At 35.9% G+C, this 25003-nt stretch overlaps 1 long non-coding RNA gene across 6 annotated transcripts; it reads left to right on the forward strand.

Moving 5' to 3' along the window:
* Nucleotides 1-11889: 11889 nt before the first annotated feature.
* Nucleotides 11890-13586, forward strand: LOC149610659 (uncharacterized). 6 transcript variants are annotated; one of them, XR_016376491.1, is made up of 7 exons: nt 11890-12257; nt 12335-12563; nt 12815-12907; nt 12981-13001; nt 13073-13109; nt 13182-13260; nt 13351-13586. It is a non-coding gene; the product is annotated as an uncharacterized LOC149610659 (long non-coding RNA). The 6 variants fall into 6 exon arrangements; XR_016376494.1 differs by adding an exon at nt 12651-12729 and having other exon boundaries at nt 11890-12563; nt 12812-12907; nt 12981-13109; XR_016376493.1 differs by adding an exon at nt 12651-12729 and having other exon boundaries at nt 11890-12563; nt 12981-13109.
* The last annotated feature ends 11417 nt before the right edge of the window (nt 13587-25003 follow it).

Raw genomic sequence — 25003 nt, forward strand, 5'->3', positions numbered from 1 at the left:
AGACGCTGTGAAATATAAGTTTGAGTGAATAATTCGCACCCGTTATGAATCGATTAATCGGAGAAATTTTACTCCAATCTTCTGTTAATCGAATCGGGTTTTGATTACGTCTTTACTAGTCTACTCGTATTAGAACCGAAGTCAAAAACCGCTATTTGCACACCCCTAATTGATTGTCGTAAGGCAATACTATTTATACCCAGTTGCAAATTTTACTTTAAAATATGTACTTCTCAAGTAGTGTCAAACAGCTTCGAGCTAAAGGAAAAATACTGAGAAAATGGGAAGCAATAAATGGCAGTTTTGCACCTTTCTTTCGCACCCTTCTTTCGCACCCTCCGGGTCTCCTTACACCGAGCTAGAAAAATGAGTCTACCGGGGATAGAACCAAACACCGCCAACTATAGATTGCTCTAGATTGTCCTGGAGAGAGCGGGACTCTAAGGCGAAAAAGGCCAAGTTGCTACGAATGTTAAACGAGACTTTCTCTACCAGCATCTTATGAAAAGGAAACTCCTCCACAGTCTATTTGCAGTTGGTTACGCTTAGTGGAGCGTTTCCCACCGTTCAATGTCTCCGAGTCTTTGCAGATGCTTTACAAGACACACGTCTGTCCTAGTTTAAGGTTTAAGCCTAAGGCTACATCTGGCCTTGGAGGCTAGGTTTTTTTGCAGAATTTCGATCGATCAGATTTCTTAGTACCGCCATCTAGAACGGAAATTCTGAATATAAATGGTTTCCGAAAAGCTGCGTAGATGGCGTCATCAGTTTCAGATTTATAGTATTCTTTCTTGGAAATATATCCATCGAAACTAGCAAATGTGTACGCTGTAGGCCATGCCTTCATTCGGTAAACATAAACAAACGAGCCTCCTCCTTAACCTTTGCTCTGTGACAGTTATGGGACATAGTAGATTTTGGTAAGCTCCTTAATTTCCATTCAAATCTGACTAAGCACCTTTTAATCAAAGCAGTAACTTACCCCAACTACGCGAGTAAAGTAAAAAGAATCACGCTATAGTCGGTGTCTGTAAAGTTTTAATGAGGATTTTTCGTAAAGTGGCTGCTTCTCTTAAGGGTTGTCAAGTACTAGAATTTTTCAGATATTTTTAAGCTGGGAAGAGAGATACCATTTTCATCTCCTTTATCTTACGTTCATTGCTGTATTAACGTCGAAAAAATGGACAAGGCGTCTGCTCTTGTTACTTTCCCGCGTGATTGACAGATGGTGATAATGATGTTACATCAGTACGTCAAAGAGGGAGAGCAAGTGCACGCAAGGTGGCAAATAGGATGCTAAGAGACAATCTCGCTACCGTTCATCCCACCTATTCTAAAAAGAGCATCTTGAAGTAAACTAACTACTTTCAACCCGCTCCATTTAGCCTTTGAAAGGGTTTTACGATCCAAGATTCAAGTCAATGCCGCCCTGAAACTGAAAGAGGAAGAGGATGGGATGAGCGGACGTTCAACGACAAACTTTCCTAGCAAGGGGTTTAGTCGTATATTTTAGACATGCCTTGTCAATTAAATTTTGAAGTTCTTCCCATTTTATATACTAGAGAGTATGATGTAAGAGGTTGTGCTTGCTTTTAGGTGCCGAAGCATCGTGACAAAAAATGGAGGGTCATTTTGAAATGTCATCACTTAAGAAGAAAAAAGCTCCCTTTTATCTCTATGAGACTCTACGATTAGAGATAAGCGCGAACCAGGCTTTGAACGTGCTGCAATTTAACCCTGATTATGATTTTTCCCCTATATTTCCTTTGAAAATGGACGAGAGTTAAGTTTTGCCAAGTTTATTAGAAATATCGTCGATATAACGCCAATCATAGTTGGAATTGGATTTTTATATAACCTAACTCAAAAGCTTTTAGCTTTTTAGGGTCCTTAAGTGAGGCGAACTCTTTTGAAGAGGCTAGCTTATCAAAGATTATGTTCACATAGAAAGGACGTTGGTTATAAAAACGGATCACAAAAGATACAAAACTAATATTACCGTTTAAGGGTGCTGGGAAAAAACAGCAATAGAGAAGGATTTACCGAGGATTGACGCCTATACGCGCAAATATGTTGGACTTATCTTCTAATGAAAGTAAGCAACCTCAAATCGGTAATAGTATATTTCTAACCTGTAATACCCTTATCCTTGATCATAAAGTATATTTGCCTTCACCATTTCATTTTGAAGTCAATCGATGGGAAAACGGCTTAGCAACTTCAAATTAAAATAAACTTGAAAATATTCATAGCAATTCCGCACATCGAGGAACAGCACACGATGTATGTACGCTTTTCTAGCACAAGTCACGAAAATCAAAATTGTTAGTATTAGATAGGTGTGGTTGGGGGAGGGAATTATGTGCTAACTTACAATATTCATGTTTTCAAACTAGCTAAGTTAATATTTGAGATGCCCAATGACTTGGTATATTAAGTTCTTATCACACCTAGCTAAAAGCATCTTTTCGTCTATACAACCTAAAACACACAGACGACAAACATACACACTCAGAGATCATAATCGTAAAAGCGAGTATGTCTTTCACACTCATAGCTGAAAACCTATTAAAACAATACTATCTTTAAGGTGGTAACAAATCTTGCCTTTATCCGTTTCTACCACACTAGTTTTTGCTTGCACGCGTCACCCTGGGTCCACCAACAAACACACACACTTACACAAAACAGTGCCTTAAAGATAGGTCTGGTTACATAACCACACCTATAGCAAGAACTGACAAATTAAGAGGTTTTTCCTAACTGTCTAGCTCAAGCTTATCGTTGCATCGTCCACTTAAACAAAATCCTCTTAAAGCAAATAGGTTTGTTTTTAGCGTATATACGGTATATAATGATATTGGTCTGCAGGTAATGCACCCTTTAAAACCAAGGTTATTCTCCTAAAGGCTTTCATTTTGTCGTGAAAAGTCTAGTGACCGAGTCTGCTTAAAAGATATCGATAAAGCTGAGAATGACTGTCCAGGATTAAAATCGAAAAAAAAACCCAAGGGCAAATAGAACCAGTATCAACCAATTGGAAAGCGGATTGGTTGAGGTAAAAGGAATTCTTATATCCGAAAAAGAAACTGTTTAATAAAAAAAAAAGAAACCAGAGAAGAAAAAGACAGAAGTTGTCGGGAATTCCATTTCCTTTTGGCTTTGGCGACCTTTTCTCTCGTTGTTGACCACTCACTCTATAGGAATCCAAGAGTCTTTCATTACAAAAGCTAGTCGTATGGACACATCTCGACCGACCTTACATTTAGAGCAAGCTAAAAAGGAAGGCAACCAACAAAAGAGCCCGACTACTAGTCTTAACTGACCAAAGCAAATATTGTTCGTCGAAATAGAAGGGTTTCCTTTTTCTCTTGTAAAGAGAGGCGTATTACCTTATACCTTCAAGCCTCTTCTCTTTTGTCCCTTCATACTTCTTTCTTCTTAATGAAAAACTAAGGTTGTTGCCCCGATTCGAACTAGATGGCGACCTACGCGTCCTTTGTTGTTTCTCCAGAGCGGAAGAGAACCGCATCACATAGGCAAAGATTCGCGCATTTACAGAATACTATAGTGTTTTAGTAGCTTGTAACTATTCAGAGATTTCTTTGAAAAATAAGTTGGTTAGATATGTGATCGCGCTTATCAGACTACTAGTGTGGGGTCCTAGGCCCACGGATTGTAATGGATTTCCATAGAGTTCTAGCCAGACGGCTTTTCAACGATTGGCGCTGAAGAAGTTTTGAACACGCCCCACAGTTTGAGTGCCACAGCCTCTCGTCGTGGGATTTTTTTCAGTAGATTAGATAGTTTTCCTAGTGGGGAGGAAACTTTCGACCCTCTTTGACGATTGCCATAGGCAATTTTGTCTAGCAGGAATGGATACTATATAATGCCTTAGTGTCCAATACTTCCCAGGATAAGAAGTCATCAACTTCTGCTAATATGTGCACAAATATGGAAAGTCTGTTCTTAACGTACAGCGATAATTTTTCTATATCACAAGTTCACAACCATGAATTTCAGAGTTGAAATCAATGGTAGAGTTCTTCCAAAACCTTGGCCACCTACCAGTTCAGGAGGAATACGTCTTGGCGGTCGAAGGACTGATGTCTTTACAAGAAACATACGTTCTCGACTCAAAATCATTATCCAAAGGCTACATTAAAAGCCACCACTTCAAAAATTACCCTGATGTTAAAGGGGAGCCCTTAGAAGGTAAGGTTCAACACAATATTAAAAGTATTAAGATTCAGTACCGGTAGTGGGAACAAGCAGACTAAAATATTCACTGAAAATTGTCATACAGAAAAATCATTCAAGGATGTGAGAGTTTACTAACGAATGCAGAAGGTTTGACAGTTTGACTGGCGGTTTTAATAATAGTGCTTCTTAAAACTTGCAATGGCTGAAAGTAATATAAGAAAATGAGGAGAGGGTGTTTCATGCTTTTCACGATACTTTTGAGCCAACCAAAAAATACTGTCATATACCATCGACAAACTTTAATTTTTGACATACCAGAAACGCCCTGTAGAGAAAGTTAAAAAACTTATACATATTTAAGAGAAACTGAAAAAATTAACGAATTTCTACTGTTAAGGTACCTTCGCAAACGAGCGGAATCCGCAGTACAGAAGCTTAAACTGATTGAACACTTTCTGCTTTCGAGTTCAGCTTTGTGCTTCAGAATCGGAAATTCGTTTCTGTTTCTTTCCTACACCTATCGCATAGGCGCACTTAATTATTTCCAAGGATATTAAAGTTTGCCGTCCAACGCGCCATCTAGTCAAAGAACATAGTTTGTAGAGATGGCTAGTGCAAGAGATAAGCGTTTGCTAATATTAACGCACTGTATTAAAAACATTGAAAATTAGGAACAGTCCTCCTGTTTGTGGTTTCATTCCATTTTGCGAAATAGAAAGAAAGAAGGGGATTTCCATATTATATCGATTACTAGCTGTTACCCGCGGCGTCGCTCGCGTATAATAAGAACTTCCATCAAAATGATATAAAGAATGGGTAGATTTTACTGATGACCAATTTTGGAGCGAAGGCACTCGGCGTTGCCCGTCAGCCCATAGGGATGCATTTTTTTATCACTTTTCACGCGGACATTATTCCATAAAGAAGGGTTTTTAAATTTCTGGCCGCCATTTAGAAAGATGGCGACAAATCGAACCCGAAAGACCATTCAGCCCGTCTAAAGGTTAAAGGAAACCAGTGTATTAAATATTTGTGAAATCGGTTGAAACGCGCGGACGTTGTTGCATAGAAAAGATTTTTACATTTCTGGGCGCCATTTTTTAAGATGGCGGTGGATTGGAAGAAATCTTTCTTAGTACGCGCCTACTACATATGAGTAACGTTCCTGCAAATTTTCAGCCTTCTAGGGCAAGCGGTTTGGGCTGGGCGTTGATTATCAGTCAGTCTGTCAGTCAGTCAGTCATTCAATCAGTCAGTCAGGACTTTCATTTATATAGATATAGATAACGACACGGTACTGGTAAAAATGTAATGCATTATTTTAGCATTACAAACTAATACTATTCGTAGTTCACGCATAGATTCCCTCTTCGAAATACTTTGAAATTTTTAAGGGCTAATTTATTTTATATAAAAATGCACGAAACGCTTGTTATTGTAGCCGTTAAACGAGCCGCTTGCGTAGTAGATTAGCGTCAGACCCAAGGTTGGACCATTGGCCACTGCAAAGGTATTTTGGCTAATACTGTAAGTTACTGTTATGTAAACTGACGTCCATTTCATTTAAAATCGCTCTCTAATCAGTAATAACATAATTTTAAAGTCTAATCGAGTACATGTACATGCGAAATTGTAGAATTGAACAGAAACCCTAAAATCTAGCAAAATTTCAACATCAGTGTGCAACGGGTGAAACAGTTCTACAGGGGCCTACGAGAAAATACATTATACAAATTACCCTATTTGTTAGCTTTGCCGTATACAACAGTATGCAGCGGGGTAAACATTTTTACATGCGTTTGGAAAAAAATCTTTAAGTCTTCAGTATTTTTAAATTTTAAAATGCATAGAGGCAAAATTTAATAAAAGGAGTGGATAACTCAAAAGGATTAATTTGATTATGCTGCTAATCGTAATACCGGTGGACATATTTTAAAAGTCGAAAAAAAAGAGCTGCTTTTTATTAGTGACGCCACTCAAAAGCTATATAAAATTGATCGAAGTGAAGCCAATATCTGAGCGACATCTCACGGACGAATAGTAATACCTAAGAAGTGTTTGTGCTTCTCTTGTTCTCTTTACCCTCATATGTATTATTATTTCTAAATTATTACACACGTATTATTTTTAGAAGTCGATTTAAATAAAGCTTACTCGTTTTAACTTTTCTTTCTGTTATGAATTAAATTTAAACCAAACATTTTAACAAAAAATAAAACAACCGAACCTAAATCTCTTTATATGAACAACAAAAAAAATTCAAACGTCAACTCCACTTTTGACTCCATTAAGAGATATACATAAACATTATATTCCTAACAAACACAGAGTTAGGAACTTTAGCCCGGTGCGAGAGAATTGTTTATTTGTTAAAATGTATCAAGCAAAACCCTAGAAAGAAATACTTTGAAGAAAAATGCAGCGTTCTTATAAATAAACATTGAAAATTCTTCAAGAGAGTTGACACTACAGGAAACGTTATTTGAAGGAGTTGAAAGATGCCATTACACTACAGTCTCGGTAGTTCTCTTTTATATCCGTACACTAACTTGACTGAGAGGCTGGCTAGGAGCTTGTGGAAAACGCGAAATTTCTTTTTCGCTTCAAAGGTTCAATCAATTTTCCTTCCAGCTAGTTGGTCGTGCGGCTTTGACGGAACTTGGTATTTCCCCCATCCATTTTGTATGCCTACACGCGTCTATACTTAGATGGCGCTTTGATTAAGAACTACTTTAAGGAAATGGTTCATGAACGGAACTCTAAAGCGTTATAGGCCTAGTTGCAATATTCATGGCGCTAACGAGCATAAAGGGAAGTAATTGAAAATCAAAAGGTCGAAGGTTAATTGCAATTCGAAAGTGAGTTTTGGTAATTACGATTGCAACTTTCGTTTGAATTTATTAAAGATCCTTGGAACTTAGTTTTCTAATTGTTCTTTAGCCTCCTTAATTGTGATCTGGATTGAGTAGCTCTGTCAGCAATACGGGTCTGTTTTTCATTTAGAACATTTCTATTAGAGATTCCTAAACCATTTTAGACAAGTAACCATATTTTTCGGATTTGAAGAAGTGTCACTCCAAAAAGACTGCCCTCTAGTTACGACATCTTGAAAAATAGTTCTCTTGAACGAACATTAAAGGAACGATGACGTCTTGAAAGGAAAATGTAAGGAATTTTAAGCAGTCAATTGCTATTATTTCATATCCTTTCCTAATGATCTTATTTCGACGTCTTAAAGCAAAAACTATTGGCATTTTAACTTAATAAAGGAAAAATTTAGTTTAGCATTTCCTTCCTATTCCTAAACAGCCTTACATTTATATCTTGTTACACCTAATTTCCACTCCATACTTAATTGAAATAAAACATACTTGGACTTAATTGTTCTCAATAAAACGAAGAAGAGGCACCAAAATAAAGTTGAAAAATTAATATAAACATTTTACTAAACCTAAAAACGTATAGTTATTTAGTAACGGCGTTACCAATTAGCCTGTTATGGAAAACATTTCCCATGTTATTTCTATGGGAAAATTCCAGTTTTGGCGATTTCGACTGATTAATTTTATGGAAATGAAAACCACCCCTAGCAACTTTATTTTTTTTATAAAATAGACTATCGGAAGGATGCCATTGAAATTTTACCCACGCATTAAGGTTCTGGATTTTAGTTCTGTGTAATTTGTTCAAAACATTAAACGACATACAATGGAAAAAAACATCTTTATAAATTAAAGCCGTCAAGGGTACCACTCCCTTGGAATATTTCTTGATTTTAAGCTCTTGGCAAATTATATTTATCTAGGCATATAAACCACACGTAAAATAACCACTAACAGTCATTCTTTAAACCGTGCAGTTGATCAGTGGTTCTATTATATGATAAGGTTCGATGGAATTATCTTTCTTCCTCTCCCAGAGTTTTACAGGTTAAATGTGACGTGGGTCGGCGCTAATCTCTCTTCTTATACGTCAGGTTTGTATACGGAGATAACCATAGGGCATTTCTAACTTCGACCTGAAATCAAAAGTCAATAAAAGGAAGTGTATTTCCTACTCTATGAACAAAGTACCTTTAAATAACCATTTAAATATTATCCTCTTTGAGGCGAGTCTTACGTAAAGCAGTTTTCGTATAAGTATTCCACCTGTATACGGGTTCTATGCATGCTATAGTATTAATTGTACGAATACATTGCACTATAGCCACTCCCACAGAGGTTATAATAAGATTTTATGTGGCGAATATGAAAATTCATCTTTATTATCCCGTATTTTTAAAATTTGCAATATTAAAATAAAATCATCTAAATTATACAGTTTGGGTTAAGGAAAACGATACTTCAAAAGAAATCAACTTCTGCTAAAAGTCTCATTATCTAGTTTAAGTCACCGCTGCTAGTTTTGCCCGGGGTTCTGTTGAGTATGGATCCGGATGGGCAAGTGTTAGCTCTGTGTAAATACTCGGCCATTTCCCCTCTACTATATTAAGGTTCATCAAATAGTTTTGGTCGTCTATTTTATGTAATATAAGGGCAAATGGGATTACTTTAGTTTTAAAACGGGTTTTTAAGCTGATGACGTGCATATTCAGGATATTCATAGTATAGTGTTCCATGATGCCTAAGTGCTAAAAGGGAAAGGGTCTTGTTTAACTCTCATCTTATGACTCTGGTGATGCCACTATACATAAGGCTCATTCATATCGGTGAAGTTACTTTTCTCGCTTAATCAAACTGATCCCACGTGTCAATGACTACGTGAAAGATTCTCGGTTTAGTTTCACAATTTTCAATTTCGTTGGGCAGTGTCGAGATGTCAACACTTCGTTAACGTCTTTTCTAAGCCATAGCTTAATCAATCGCGCCTTTCTGACACGTGATCGACTGAGCTACGATTTAGCATACTATATACGAAACATTTAAGGATTCTTGGCGATATTTGTCTTTTTCTATTCGGCTATTTTAGTATTCAGAAGTCTTGGTTCGAAAATCACCATATATGTGTATGATCAGGGAAATAAACGTACCGAAGCTACCGAAAATAAATTACCTAGGCGACCAACGCGAACGTATTACTCAAGTGTGAATAGGACTTCAAACATAAATACAAGACAGCGTAAATCAAATACAAATAAACGTGACCCCATAATATTCCATGTTAAACACACAACACATTTTGGGGATACTTTGAGGGCGCTAATTGGTCAGAATTAATGCGTTTATACCGCGGAGTAATTTAACTGAAATTAATATGATCCCAGGTGTGACTCCGTCCACAATATGTTAGTGATAATAAACCGGGTAATAAAATATTATAACCATTGGTTAATCTATAAGGGCACAGGGTCATTATTTCATCTCTATACAGAATGTATGGGTCAAAAGGTCATTATTCCATCTCTAAGATATATGGACTATTTATATCACTCATTTAACGGGTCCTTTCGAGTCTAAACTATTTTCTGTCCGGGCCCCTGTTCACAAGCTATGACTGTAGTGTTTTACGGATGACCCCTTAAATAAATTAGCGTTGAATTTCAGTTTATAGCTTAAATTTAATAGACATCCATAAAACACACTAATCATAGCTTGTAAACGGTGGCCCGGACATGAAAAATGTCATGAAACTTTAGGCCTACCACAATTTTTGAACACCCTTCAAATCCCTACCGTTTAAAAGATCAATACTTAAACTAGATCACCTAACCAGCCGATTTTAATACCATGAATAAAATGTCATCAAATGAGATTTTGCTTTCAAATTTAAATAATCTTTTACAAGTTCTACTCCATTCAAAAAATAAATAAAATGAGAAACAATATGATGTAACATCTATTTTTGGAATTTTTATTTTATGTTTTTAATTTTACACGGATTTTTACATCTATAATTGAATTGAAAAATATAGCAATTTTGAAGAAAACTTATTGTTGTATAAATGTTTCACAATTTCAGAACGAAATTCTAGGGGATTTATGATTTGGGACTAAATATTTCAATGCCAGTTTAAAAGGTAAAGGAGAACACGACAGTTGTTTCAAGCACATATAGAGTTAAACAACACCTGTAACTTTGAATGATCCCCTAGCAGTTTCGCTCTAAAAAGTATAGGGCTAAAAATATCCACCCACTGAAACCCGTCAAATACAACAATAATAAATATTATCTCTTGAAAAGCGCCGTTAACATTTGGGTGTGGCTGCAGGTAGTGAGTGCTAATGGCGTTTTATTTTTCTTTATTTAGTTAACAGTTTTGGTTAGATAATGTTAATCGTTCACATCATACAGTACAACTCTGACATCTACAGCAAAGGCGAAGATACCAGTACACCTTTCGCGCAGTGTTTTAACTCGTTCAGTAATATAGAAATCTAAAGTATGGTTCCTGTTTGAAAAACTTCCTTTTGGATAAAAGAAGCTTTACTTATTATTTGCTGTTAAAAATTGAAGCACTAACAATACCAGAAAGTTTCAAACGCATTTAATTAGTGAAATACCAGTGCTACATCACCTTGGAGTCTCTGTTGTTACCAGCAACGAATAGAAGAGAGTTAGTACATAAAGGGAGGCTAAGGAATTTAATTATTTTTAATTATTTAACGATTTCCATGGCGTCCACATATTTGTTAAAGTAAAGGTGACATGATTTTAGACTGTAGAATTAGCTTCATTTTTCTACATTAGAAACTCAAATCCCAAAATTTTAAACGTTGAAAAGAAAAAAATCTAATTACGAGACAATAGTTCACATAAACTCTAATACATTACAAAAGAGCGCGTGAAGCCATGCTTCACCATTTTTGTATCACGTGACTTGAGTGATAACGAACATATCTAACCATATCGGTTCGAAAATCGATCTTTAACTTGGTTTAATAATTTTAATAATAATAAATTATTATTCGTAGGCTTTATCTGCGAAGTGATGTCTACACTAAGCTAGATCCCTTTACAATGCTAGCCCATATGCAATAGCTAACCGACAATGCTAAATAATAACCTATTGCCTTGACCTATTGCAGGATAATTGTATAACAATTTTTTTATATAGAAATACAATAGTAACCACAAAATAACACCAGCCTTTAAACGGGGTTAATGCAAAAGTAACCCGGTCTATTTTCGGCCTATTTACTCACATTTTTAACACCGCGTAATATCCTAGATCCCTGAAATAAGTCCTTGATAACGAAAATTAACGAAAAGAGCAATTTTTCAAGTTATAAAAGGCCGACCACGTTTTAGTCAAAATGACAAATTGAAGCCAAACAAACCTGCAACGAACGATAGTGCGAAAACTAAGAGCCATCCCCCTCGAAACTCTAACACCAAGCCACGGCTGATGCCAACGAGATATCAAAACCACGCCTGTTCTACGGAGACTTTGAATGATATAAATTAGAAAATAAGAGCTTTTTTTCTTTAATTTTCATTGTTTTAATAAAGAAGATATACGCTTGGTCTAAGGCTTACGACAAGAAGTTTTTTTTATAATTATTCAAGCTTAAAAGGTGGTTAAATTTACCCATTGAAAATGAACGAAAGTAGAATCATAAACGAGTTTTAAATATTTCTAAACGAAAGGGTTTCCATTTTCTAATTAAGTTCCAGGTGCAACCTGAGCTAAATAATAGCGAGTTATGTTCGCAAAAAATTACCACTCTCCCAAACGCGAATCATATTCTGAGAGAGCGGTTGCTCTCTTAGATAAGACCTCATACTGCGTTTAATGTATAAGGGTGGTTTTTTGATTCGATGTAACTTTTTTCCTATCATGGTTACTGCTTTGAAAAAATTCCACTGAACTAAAATTCGGACCCTTAATGTGTGGTTAAAATTTCAAAGAGATCCCTCCATTAGTTTTTATTATAGAAAATAAAGTTGCTAAGGGTGGTTTTCATTTCAATAAAAAAATTCAGACATTTTGGCAAAAAAAGGGAAATTTTCCCATAGGAATAACATGGGAAATGTTTGCTGTGATAGCCAAATGGTCTCGACCATTTTTTGAAGACTATTTATTCGATAGGTCTGAAAATGGTTTTAAATGAAAGGTTGAACATTTTTCTGGTGCCTTTCGAAGTTTTATTGAAAACAATTAATATTAAGTAATACTTTTTGTACTTTTAAGCACATACTTAAACTTACGACCTTTTATTCTGTTGGACTTACGTGGTATAATCCTAGCTAAAATCATAGAGAAACGTACTGTTGGACTTACGCTGTTTTACCGCTAATATAGCGAAGTTTTTTGTTTACTAAATGCGTCGTCCGCTCTGTTTATGGACGAGCTTAAGGCGAATTTTTCCACTTTTCATCTAAAAGAAGGGGTTAATTGGTCCCAATTTTATTTTATTCTCGTAAGTTAAACTTCATTATAATTTAATACAAAAGAATTTAAAGTTAAGATTTAGCCGATAATTTTTAAATTCACTGATTTCACTAAGCCTCGGTCAAAAGTTCAAGACAGGCTGATTGTACTATTGTAGATTAGAGACCAATTGGCCGTGTTGCGTTCGTTTTAAGGTGTTTCACTTGGTGCCATTGGCCAACGATAGCCGCTAATTAGGTAATTTGTTTAAATTAAATCAATTTTTGTTGTTTAAAGTAGATCAATGCAAACTACGCACAAGGGTTCGTTCCCTGGTTTCTCGACTGGTGCCGTCAGGCAACGGTTACCGCTACGAAGATACGTTTTTTACTGGTAAAATAAATGATAGATTCAATCACACTATCACTAAACCCTGTCACCAAATCAACCAATATTTTTAATTCAGGTTCTTCCAATCATTTGTACTAGATAACAATTGAATTATTAATTATTTTGCGCCCATTCTAACGTTACCTAAGAAAACAATAAACAATGGCCAGATTGCCAACGATAAACGCTACAGAGATTATATCTGGTACATGCGGTCAACGGTAACCACTGCGCAGATCATTTTGTTTGTTTAAATAAGTGGTAAAATAATTGATAGATTAAATCACACGATCACTAAACCCTGTCAACAAACCAACCAATGTTTTTATCCCGGCTCTTGCAATCATTTTTATTAGGTAACAGTTACGTTTTTAATTACTATTTATAACCGCTATTTAGAATAAACCCTTTGGTTTAAATTGATACATTTTTGATGTTTAAAGTAGATTAATTCAAACTACGCAGAAGGGTTCATTCCCTGGTTTCTAGACTGGTGCCAGCAGCCAACGGTTACCGCTACGAAGATACGTTTTTTGCTGGTAAAATAAATGATAGATTCAATCACACTATCACCATCACTAATTCCATTAAAGGGATGTACAGTGTGTTAATTAATTAATATAAATTTTGGATAAATACGTAACACACTATCATTATTAAATTTCTGAAGAGAGGGAAAAAAGGTTGAAATTAATTTTTTTTAAATTTGAAAAGCAAATTTGGCGCAGAAAAAACCCAGCACCTGAAGCCTGTCTTATAAAATTTTCACAAGATGATTCGTTCAAGAATGTCTAGAATTAAGTCGCAATAATTGAAGTAATAAATATTTCACCTAAGTCAGCTGATTTGGCCAGGCAGGGCATAGCCCACTCGATCCATGCTCACGGACGCAGCTCTGCATCTTGCGTCGTATTACGCGTGATCGAGTGGGCTATGGGCAGTGTAAACAAATACGGGGCTGCCAGGCTGTCTCTTATACCACAATGATGGTCATTATCCTTTACGAGAAATGCTTCCTTGTCCAGTGTGGGAAATAAGGCGGTGGCACAGGGCAAATGACCAGTTTGAAAATTAAACCACGGGACCACTAAGAAAATTCAAGGGTAACCAGAGTCCAGACATTAACTGAAAAAGTTTAATTGTCCAATTCCTAAGTTTAGCATACGACATGACCAGGTCAATTATTATTATATACATAGTTTACAGGCGTGGAGGATTCCTACCACTAACACAAGGAGACCAAGCAACAAAGAGTGTAAAATCGTCTGCTATTTTACACTCTAAGTTGCCAGGTCTCCTTGTGCAAATGGTATGAATCCTCCACGCCTGTAAACTATGTATAGCGCGAGCAGCTTTCGTCCATGAGCGCGGATCGAGTGGGCTATGCTTGCAGGCAGAAACTTTGTCTCAGTTAGACCAAAGAGGGTAGACTGCTACAACGAAAACCGAAAACTAGTAACGTAAGTCCAAGCCAGTCATCTGAAAGACTCAAAACGATGACTCTGATTCTTCTGAATTTGAAATATCAGTAGAAATCATTCTAGATAATCCTCAGAGTTATTTTAAACATTTTAATACTCAAAGTCAGGGGATAAAGAAAGGCCAAAATAATTTTAGTATGGAAATTTGATGTTTTCAGTGATAAATTAATCTCATTGGTGATAACTGATTAACTGGTACCTGAAACCATTAGTAACTAACTAGCAATATTAGGTCCCTTATGCTTACGCTCCCCTATATTTATGTTTGTGCTTAGTGCAGATTTTAAAAATGCAACAGTTTCTTAACAATCTTAATTAAAATGAAGACTGAAGGAACAGATATTAATAAAAAATGTCTTCGTGGACAAAGACTAGAAAAAGTAAATGATAAGAGAACAAAATGGAATGACCGAAGTAACAGATATTAAATTTTTCAGTTTAAAGACATGATTATAAAGCATCAATTATTTGAAAAAAAATACTTATCTTCGTTTTTTTCACCAAAATTACATTTCTTCTTGTATCATGAAATTTTCCATTCTTTTCAAAATGGTTCGTGTCAAAGCTTTACTATATAACAGAAACATGCGACATCGTTTATATTTACAGCTAGATTTCCAGTGTGGTCCATGATAGAAACAGTTCCTCGTTAGTGATATTTAAAAGGATTGCAGCTTTTAATTTGAACTACGATACGTTTTAATACTGGAAACTAAACCCAATAGTGAAATAAATACACAGCCCACCATTTTGTCGGTGTCCATTTACGTGTTTCGTGTTATACGTTTGCTCTACAATGTGTTCCTCATAAATAGCAAGTCGAAGTCGTACCAAACTAATTCAATCACAACTTTTAAAACAGTTCTCATGCACTCAAGTTTGTTGTTAATAATATCTTTTATCCAAATTTTGATGATTGATTTATAAAACATTTTAAATCGTCGACCCAAAAAATGGGACCCAATCGAATCGTGGTCGTATAAATGCAGGCGCAAAACCAAAGCACCCTAATGCGACGTTTAAAATGTCAATCATGATGAAAGATAAAATTTCTTCCTTCGGTTGCATTTAGTCGTTTTAATTTCGAAAAGAGGAACCTTTAAAAATAAACCATATCCATACTCGGATATTTATTCTAATCCTTTTCATTCGAAAGCTGTTAATACCAAAAAGGATATATCGAATGAATCTTTCTTTCGAAAACAATGGTGCCAATGTAATTTTGGTGAAAAAAACGAAGATAAGTATTTTTTTTTCAAATAATTGATGCTTTATAATCATGTCTTTAAACTGAAAAATTTAATATCTGTTACTTCGGTCATTCCATTTTGTTCTCTTATCATTTACTTTTTCTAGTCTTTGTCCACGAAGACATTTTTTATTAATTAGAAATTTTGTAGTTACCCAAACAGAAACTCAATCTAGAACTAAACAAAAGGACCTTTAATTTAATGGGTTTGAAAGACATTTTACAATGCATTGCTATTATGATGTGGCAAGGACTCTGTTGAAACTTCACAATAATGAAACTAACCAGAAGATCAATGTTCCAAAGTCATTAACAATATCATACGTTTATAAGATATGTTCCATAAGTATGACACTTCTTATACTTCGTAATGCTCCAGACTTACTGAGAGCGACGCGAGAATTGACTACACTCGGTTTCACAGTCCATCTTCCAGTTTAGTCTGTTCTAAGTCTTTGACAGTGCCTCACCAGGCGTCGCTTTTCGAGAATCTATGACTTTTCACTTACTTCACTTCATAACAATCTCTCAGTAACCAGTGAAAAACTTATGGAACGTATCTTACGAAATACGAACTTATGATAATATTGTTTTTGCAACAAAGGAATTTGCAGAACAGCATAGTTTGGGACTTGTAAATTTGGCTGACTCGAAAACGTTCGTTTTATACACGTGTTCCTCCCCTTTGTTCAGTTCCATTTCGTTATGAATTTGGGTGCTTGCTTTACATTTAAAGAGTTGAAAGAAATCCCATATGGAAAACACCATAAAATTCCTGTCTGACATAAACGGCCTTGTTTTATCCACACGTATCATATCCGCTGTTATTGCTCATATTTATTATTAAAAGTGCATTAATAGAGCATGTTTTGTTTTTTCATAATTACGGTCCGAATTAATTATTTCAGTTTGTACTCTTGCGGTTTGAAATAAAAACATTGGAAGGACCATAAAGGCGATAACAAAGCTTAAACGAACGTACTAGGTTGCATTTCATTAATTAAATATAACAACAATTAACGTAATTACGGTCGAAATGATCAGGTATTTTTGCAACCTCAAAATCCCTCAAGCATTATTCATCAGATATATATTTGCATCAAATAAATTAAGCGAAATTTGCTTCGAGAACAATGGGTTTAATTTATGGGACTTTTTTCAACTTAATTAATAATACCTTTTAAGTGGTATCGCTTTAGATTCATGTTTTGATAAGTTTGCTATTTTAGGGAAAATAACCCTGGGAAATACTTTTATCTGACAAAATATTAAAGAGCGCTCCGGATCTGTGCAAAAAAAAAAAAGTCAACCAGACATAATATCTCTTGCTACGAGCAACTTTCATGCAAATAATTTTTAGAAAATTTTGAAAGCCATAAAATTAATTAAATTTTTCCGCCTTAGGTAAAACAACGTATCACTAGAATAGATAGAGACCGAGACATCTGTGAAAATTGGAAGGAACTTCAAGGCTCATCAGTTTAGTTTTGTTTTACGGGCTCTAATATAGGCTAATATACCTCAAGTAATTCCTCGCAGTAACTACTAGGCCAAATTATCTCAACATTTTTTGGTATTTTTTCGAAAGGTATTGTGATTAGCGTTCTAAGTGGGTGTAATTATACGATAATTTTTTAATAATTCAAGTATTGCATCTAAGGAGAGACACTTTGACGTTATGTCAGGTGGGGTAGCGTAGCGGTTATCGCTTCCTCTCGCAGCAAGAAGATCCCGGGTTCGATTCCGGACTGTGAACAAATCCTGCGTAGAGTTTGCATGTTCTCTCCCCGCTTGTTAAAAGGAGTTTTCCTACGCGGTCTAACCCTGTTTCTACTTTCTATCAAAACTTGGAGAGGTTAACGGTAATAGTTAGTATGGGACGCTGTAGGTTAGCTGTGGCATAGGGGCTAGCCACCACTTCTCTATTCATTGTAAAGGGACCCACCTGTGAACAAACCAGAGGCTTAGTGTGGAAATCCCTTCTTAGACAAAGCTTAGATTATTATGTGACTTAAGATAATTGAGTAAAAGCAGAAGTATATAATACTTCTCTCCGAGAGAAGTGTACCACAAAGCGGGGAAAGTGTAACGTCACTCTTCCCAACATCGGAACATTTAGAGCAAGGTTACATAAACGAATCACATACGCGATATATAGTTCCCTCATCATTACTCTATTAGCGTTTAAATATTTGACAAGACGCGCTTACGCATTTTTGCCCCCACGTCAAGACGAGGTTTGTGGGATGATTTCTGGGGATTTAGTGCCAAACAATTATAGAATTCACCTTACGGTGCGATGCACATTTGTAGTTTGATGAGCGGGAAAGCAAACTAAAAGGGTGAGCCTGGGAAGAATGACGTTACATAACTAAAGCATTAAGAGGATACAGAGTGTCATCCTTCTTCTATTATCCCCTTCTGGTAAAAGGTGTGGACAAATTTAGAGGTATCGAAGAAACTTCGAACGAGATACTTTGTAACAGTTTTCAACCATTATGGAAAGGTCAAAATTGCTGCTATAAATAGAGATCTTTCATAAGAAAATGCAAATATTATTTTGAAAAAAGGCTTAGGCTTTTTTCAAAATGGTTGCAAAGTATCTCGTGTAAACGCGCCTTAGTACATTCATTGGGAAAAATACATGTATTTCAATGTTAAAAATATTGACTCTGAGACACCAGTACGCTTACCACTTGAGCCAGGAGTGATGACTCCAAGTCAAGTGGTAAAGCCGTTTCAATCTGCAAATTCTTTAGAAAGAGAGTTCCTTTAAGGCCCATTCAGTCGCGTCGGTACGTACATTTCCCTGTCCAGACGCCACAGCAGACGACTTAAAAGTACTCGCATATATGTTGATTTTTAAACCAAGGTTTTAAATACTAAGATAGCCGAATTGAAAATGACAAATTCCGCAAAGAGCGCAACAAGAATCTTGAATTTCATATATTGTCTGCTAAAGCGTAGCTCACTCGATCAGGCGTTGATCTTGCGAGCTATGACACTGCCCGACCAAATTGAATACATAAAAATTAAACCCACAAATCTTTAACGTAGTCGTTTAAACGTAGTCCAATTACGAGAGCTCATCGACTTCACTGACGTCTGAGTGGGCCTTTACGAGGCACGACACAATTAACTAACAAATATTCATTAAAAACTCTGAAACTCGAACAGTTAAGTGCAACACAAAAGTAGAATATGTGTAAATCTCATCAGCTGTATTCTCACACTATTGTATTGTATTATTAACTATTACAGTCCTTTCCGCCCAGAAAAACTGTGAGAGCTAATTAAACGATATCCTTGTAAAAATAATTTCGGTTCATAAATATATAAGCTGAATATTTAAGTTTCTTTATTGACCCAAAGCTCTAAGAGCTAAAATCGACGGCTAAGATACACCATTTCGCAGGAAGGAGTCGAGAGAAGTATTTTAAAAAGGCTTGGCGGATGTTTACCTACTGTACACCTTTCTTATGTAGTGGGAATATCTTTGCCCATATCTTAACATTATCCACAAGATTCTAGAACGCTGATGCGGTGAATTTGTGACCCACTCAAGAAAATATTTTTCCCTTTAGCCTCTTAAGGAAACGGAATCCAAGTACCATCATCTTTCGGAGGTGATAACTGAGAGAGTTTCCTTCCAGAAACGTTTTAATGGAATTACAGGTCGACCTTTAAGTAGATAATCAAACTAAGGGTTTCGGGACATGGAGGAGAAATGTACTTGAATTTGTTTTTGGCCGAATGCAATGTTTAACTTGCATATATTTCACAAAGTCAGGAAAATTCCTACACAGCTCATGGACAATGTTGTCTAATTGTATTTCATAAGTTTTATTAATAAGCGTCTAAGTCATCCAAACACATGTTTGGGAACAGCGTATTTAATGAAAGGTTACGAAACTGGGGTAAAAAAATGCAAAACCGTTTATATGCATGTAAAGTACAGTAAAACGATCTCAATATCAGTTTATTGGCAAAGGCAGCGTGAGAAGAAATTCAATTGCTTTTTCTTCCGGTTACTGTAGACTACCTTCATATTTAAAATTAGCCTAAAAGGCCGGGTGCAGGTTATGAAGAAGAAATAAATAGAGAAGAAGAAAACGGGTTTAAATCCTCATGGGAGTTTTTTTTTTTCTTAAAGAGAGATTAAAACCTTAGAGTAAGTATATTTTAATCGATTCGTGATCACTAAAACAGACGAAATTCTTAGTAAAAAAAAGGTATAGAAACGAGTAAGTCATTAAAATGTAATTGAAAAGACTTCGACAAATAAGTTCTTCTCAAAAGAGATTTCACACGAGGTACCTAACACCCTAATTCCTTCTCGAGAATGATAAAGATTGTAAAGGAAAGGGTTTTATGTAGATGTACCACAGAGTCTGTCTTAAAAGATGCAAGGTGAGTGTTTCTACTAGTCGTCTCTGTCAACGTTGGAAAGTAACGAGAATTTGGGTTGTCGAGGCCGTGCCAGTTGGGAGGACGAATGAGAAGGAGAGGAAAGTAATTTCAAGTTTCCTGTCCTAAAGTGGGAGGGGAAGAAAACGCAATTGGAATTGGTACGATTTCTACTGCGCAACTTCGGAAGTGAACGCTTTGCCGCTCATTCGTCCTCCCAGACCAGACTACAGATTCACGAGGCAGCGCACCTGAGCCCTAAAGCTGGGAGACTACCGGTGCTTGTTCCGCTAACGCTGAGAAATCTCAGGAGTTTCTCACCAAGTTTGCCTCGACTTTTCATTCTGTCACCACAAGTAGGCATCTTATATGTGTAGATTGATGAGGGCCCAAGCCTGTCAACTTAAATTCATACGCGTGTATTGAAAAGGGTCTTTTTATGAAGAGTCTAACCGTACAGTTTTGCTGGTTCACTTTCAAAAACCAGAGTCCTAGCCTGTAATAAATTTTCCGGTTGAATCTACAGCATCATCCCTCATCACGATTACACATATAACATCCTGGCGTAATTAAGTGATAATTATGGAAATAAACTTTCATTTCCCGATAAAATTGTGCCTGTCAACGTTGCGAAATCCTAGAGCTACTGGTTTGGCAGCTCTCGATTTCCAATACAATCGAATATTTCAGCATCGATTACCGAGCAACACTACGATTAACATGGTTAGGCTTGTTTAATTTGATTAAAGTATTATTCAGCTGTGTTTCGCGAGCTTTGGTCGTAGAACCAATGTTTTGTGGTATCGCTGTGATTGTTTCGTAAATTGCGTCAACGTTACCTTATGAAATGAATGAGCGGTAAGCCTTGGCCAAGAGTTGCACGGGTATGATTACTAGGAATTTCACATTCATTACTAAGGAAATTGTACTTACATTTTAAACATACATATGAAAAATGTAATTATATATCACGGATTTATTTAAATATATTATAAAATCGATTCATGTTTTATGATAGTCAGTATGCATATTGTCTAGGAAGCCAACAATCAAATTATTAAAATGTTTGTTCATGTGAAATCGATAATAAGAACGTTTCTCTGGTTTCAATCTCCCTTTAAACCATAAAAAGAGTGAAGTTTGCCACGTGTAATAGAGAGAGGAGAGTGAGCGAAGTGAGGGAGTATAGTGAAACGCTTAGAAGCTAATCGATACTTTCTTTAAGAACGTGGTACCGCTTATGCTCCTTTCCCGCTGATAGATAAATGGCTCCTCTAATGGCGAGATTCGCCCTAGGTGTCATTAATATTACGAAAGCGTTCAACCTCCCCTACTCTTAAACCACTATTTTCTACTCCATCGCTGGATCCTCCCAAGTACAATTGTTTCTCAATCACTCATTTATAACGATTGCAGTTTCATTGCGCATGAATAATTCTGGATCAGAATATAACCAGACTAATTAGAACTGCAACGATTTCTATCACAGGATTGCAGCTACTCATAACTCTGTTTTCAAAGTAGAAATATAGAACAGTGGATGTATAAAATACCTACACGCCCTCAGCCTCGACTACTTTGTTCGAAGGTTGGGGCTTATAATTTCAAAATGCGGGCACGCCATCTATCGGCGATGGATACGGTAGACGGCAAGGTAAATAAACAATAATGTTAACATTAGTTACCGAAGAAATTACAGAGCATATTTGTTGCGATAAAAATGATAATGAAGCTTAAACAGGCCTTATTCATCAATTATTTAATAATATCAGAGATTTCAATAAAATGTTGATTTAAGCTGTAGTTTTTTTCTGCAAATAATTAAGCGTAATTTTAATTTACGATAAATTTGTCTTAAACGCAAATAGTAAGATTAACTAATTCTTAGTACTTCAAGGAAAAGTTCAGGGAACATAGCATTATACCTAAAAATAAGACCTTTTTTAAGTCCCTCTCATTTAAATGTAATTAACCTTAATTTGGTCTTAAACTCCGACAACTGCCTCGCCATGTTTAGTGGAGTTTGCTGGCCAGAACTACCACGAGATCAGTTCAACTAATCCCGTAGGAATAAGGGGTTCTGGCTTGCTAAACCAATGGTGGGACCGCAGTCCTCATTTTAAAGACTAAATAAATACCAATTATTTTGTAATAACAGATAAATTTTTAAAATTTTATATTTTCGCCTTTTTTATTTAGAAAAAAGGCCGTTCTTTTAAGGTATAATGTGTAAAACTGTAATATTTTCCTTAGAGTTTCACGTATGCAAATAGCGTCTGCTATACTAAAACAAATTTGAGTTGACAAAAAAGGCCCATCTTCATGCAAAACAAAAACCAAATAAAAAAGCGTGATGCCACCAAAGCTGTCAGCTTTGACCCTGTCGTAAGCGCTTAAAGGCTCTTTCTCACATATAAGCCAATCCCCTCTTTTACATCTCCTCTCATCCCTATTGGAAAATATAACCCTGGGTTTTCCCTTATTTTATTGATCCTACGAATTCTGGCTGTCTAGATATCCTTGTGGGATTTTAGTCTGAACGAAAAAAATAGACCGAGCTCCGGGGGAATGGGATCTCTCGTTTTAATATCTCTCAGGGAGCAGATTTCCTTTTTACATTCCAGCATAGAAAATGCGGGAAAGGAGTGGAAGGATGCGCGGTTCATCCTGATATGTCACAGCGAAAGGTGGTGCGATAATAAGTTGACTAGTCCAGTGAGCACGTATGAGGAGGGTCGAGGAGACCAAATTCTCCGTTAGCCCCTCCCCTTTCAAAACCAGTATCGAGCTCAGAGTTCCGCATATGCGCAGTCAGCACACCGGAGAGGAAAAAAATCAGAGAAGTTTGTTTACGGCCAGTATTCTTATCAGATCACGTGACGACGTGCTACTCGGCTGTGCGCTAAGGTAGGTGCGCGTGAGAGAGATATCGGGCTGGGCCGTTCTTGTTACCTTCCCCTCTACATCTGACTCTCTTTGTTATCCGTGCTCACCGACTAGTCTGATTTTTTGCGCTTAATCTGGTACCAACTGCGCATACTGAACCAACATAAAAACCAACCACTTTTTAAAATAGATATATAAGCAAACCCCACAGTTGCTCAAACATTCGTGCCTAATATTAGGTGCAGGGATTGCAGTGTCCGCAGGACCCGAGTAAAAAAAGTAGTTGTAGTATTAAACTGCTAAAGGTATAGCAATTTTTAATGTTGGGTCAGCAGGAATCCAACATATTTTCTTTAAGATATTAAAATCTAGCCTAGATTTCGCTAAAAATTGGGAAAAGATAACCTATCATCAAGTACGAGGCGTTGTTCGCCTCGAAAAATTGCATTTTTGTCCCCTTTCTCCGATATCAAAATAACTAGTCATAAAACACAGGCAATGTTTAGAAAAGATGACCATCATATTCGAAAGTAATAAGACTACTATTAATTAATCAAAAATGTCTTGATTAGAATCAAGACTTAAAAAAGTATCGATAAGACTGAGGTTATCACTTGACTGAAGGATCAGATATTAACTTTTCTTTTTAATTGAAACTTAAATGCATGCTTAAGAAAAAACAACGTTCCATTACCGTTTTCCGTTGAAATAACTTATTTTACAGGTAATCAATTTCAAAAATTTACTTATCTCGGGTTTTCGGGCACAATTCCATTCCCCCAAAACATTTTATCATTACATTAATCACTTTTGAGAGAGTACGTGTATGACATTCCCTCATTTGTGCCCGGCATGCTTCGCAGTGGATGGCGGAAAATTAAGTAGGGACAGTTAGATTTTTACTCGTGGTTATGAAAAATGATGTAATGTCTAGTGTACTTCAGTCAACAGTCATACTGTTCATTCTCATAGCTCAGGACATGATTAATGCTGCTCACTATTTCTCTCTCTAGTTTCAAACAATGGTTAGAGACCATTCAGTGCCGCAGGTCGCACATGAATATATTTCAACTACAGTTTACATCAATTCTCTGTGGTCGTACTATTAGCGGGTTAAGCACTAATTTGTTCAGAACATGTCTCGAAAGTGTGCTTGTTGTAAGTTTTTAAAGCAGTGTTGCCAATGTGTGGGTAATTTCCCACATCGTGGGAGATTTAGGTTTGGTTTTAGGCTCTGTGGGGAAAAAGTAATATTTTTCCGAAATCAATCAAATGTCGGAATTTTCCTGGTCAAGGGTTAATAGTGCAAAATTTTCAAAAATGCACTAATTTTAACTGCACAGTTAAAATTAGTGCATTTTCGAAAATTTTATCCGGTTTAATAATTTCAAGCGACATTTTGAAATAAATTCGGTGATTTTAAGTTTGGCACTGAAAAAAAAGAAAGCATATTTTGAGAATTTTAAAGCTTTATAGCATTATATAAAAAAGGACTTGGTTTGCCCAAGCCTAAAAAACAAAACGATAAGAGTTTTTTCCAGTTGACTGAAGCGCGGATATTTTATTTTTCTATATAACTTTAAAGACAATCCGTATTTTACTACTCTTTAGAATTTAATTCAATCTCCTGATTTTACTGGTAATGGATTTATTTCCTATAAATTAATTGAAATAAAAAATTACTTATCTCAGATTTTTCATGATAAAATTTTACGAAAATGGAATTGTTGAAAAATCTGAGATAAGTAATTTTTTATTTCAATTAATTTATAGGAAACAAATCTATTACCAGTAAAATCAGGAGATTGAATTAAATTCTAAAGAGTAGTAAAATACGGATTGTCTTTAAAGTTATATAGAAAAATAAAATATCCGCGCTTCAGTCAACTGGAAAAAACTCTTATCGTTTTGTTTTTTAGGCTTGGGCAAACCAAGTCCTTTTTTATATAATATCTGTTCCTTCAGTCTGCATTTGTATTAATCTATTACAAAACAATTTTTTGCCTGAAATGCGAAATTTTTCACTTCTAGGACGAGGTTAAAAATGGTTCTACACTTCTACTAATTCTTATAAGA

Source organism: Phalangium opilio, unplaced genomic scaffold (assembly GCF_054372755.1).
Source record: "Phalangium opilio isolate 3A_F unplaced genomic scaffold, DU_Popi_V2 ptg000329l_1, whole genome shotgun sequence".
Classification (NCBI taxonomy): Eukaryota; Metazoa; Arthropoda; class Arachnida; order Opiliones; family Phalangiidae; genus Phalangium; species Phalangium opilio.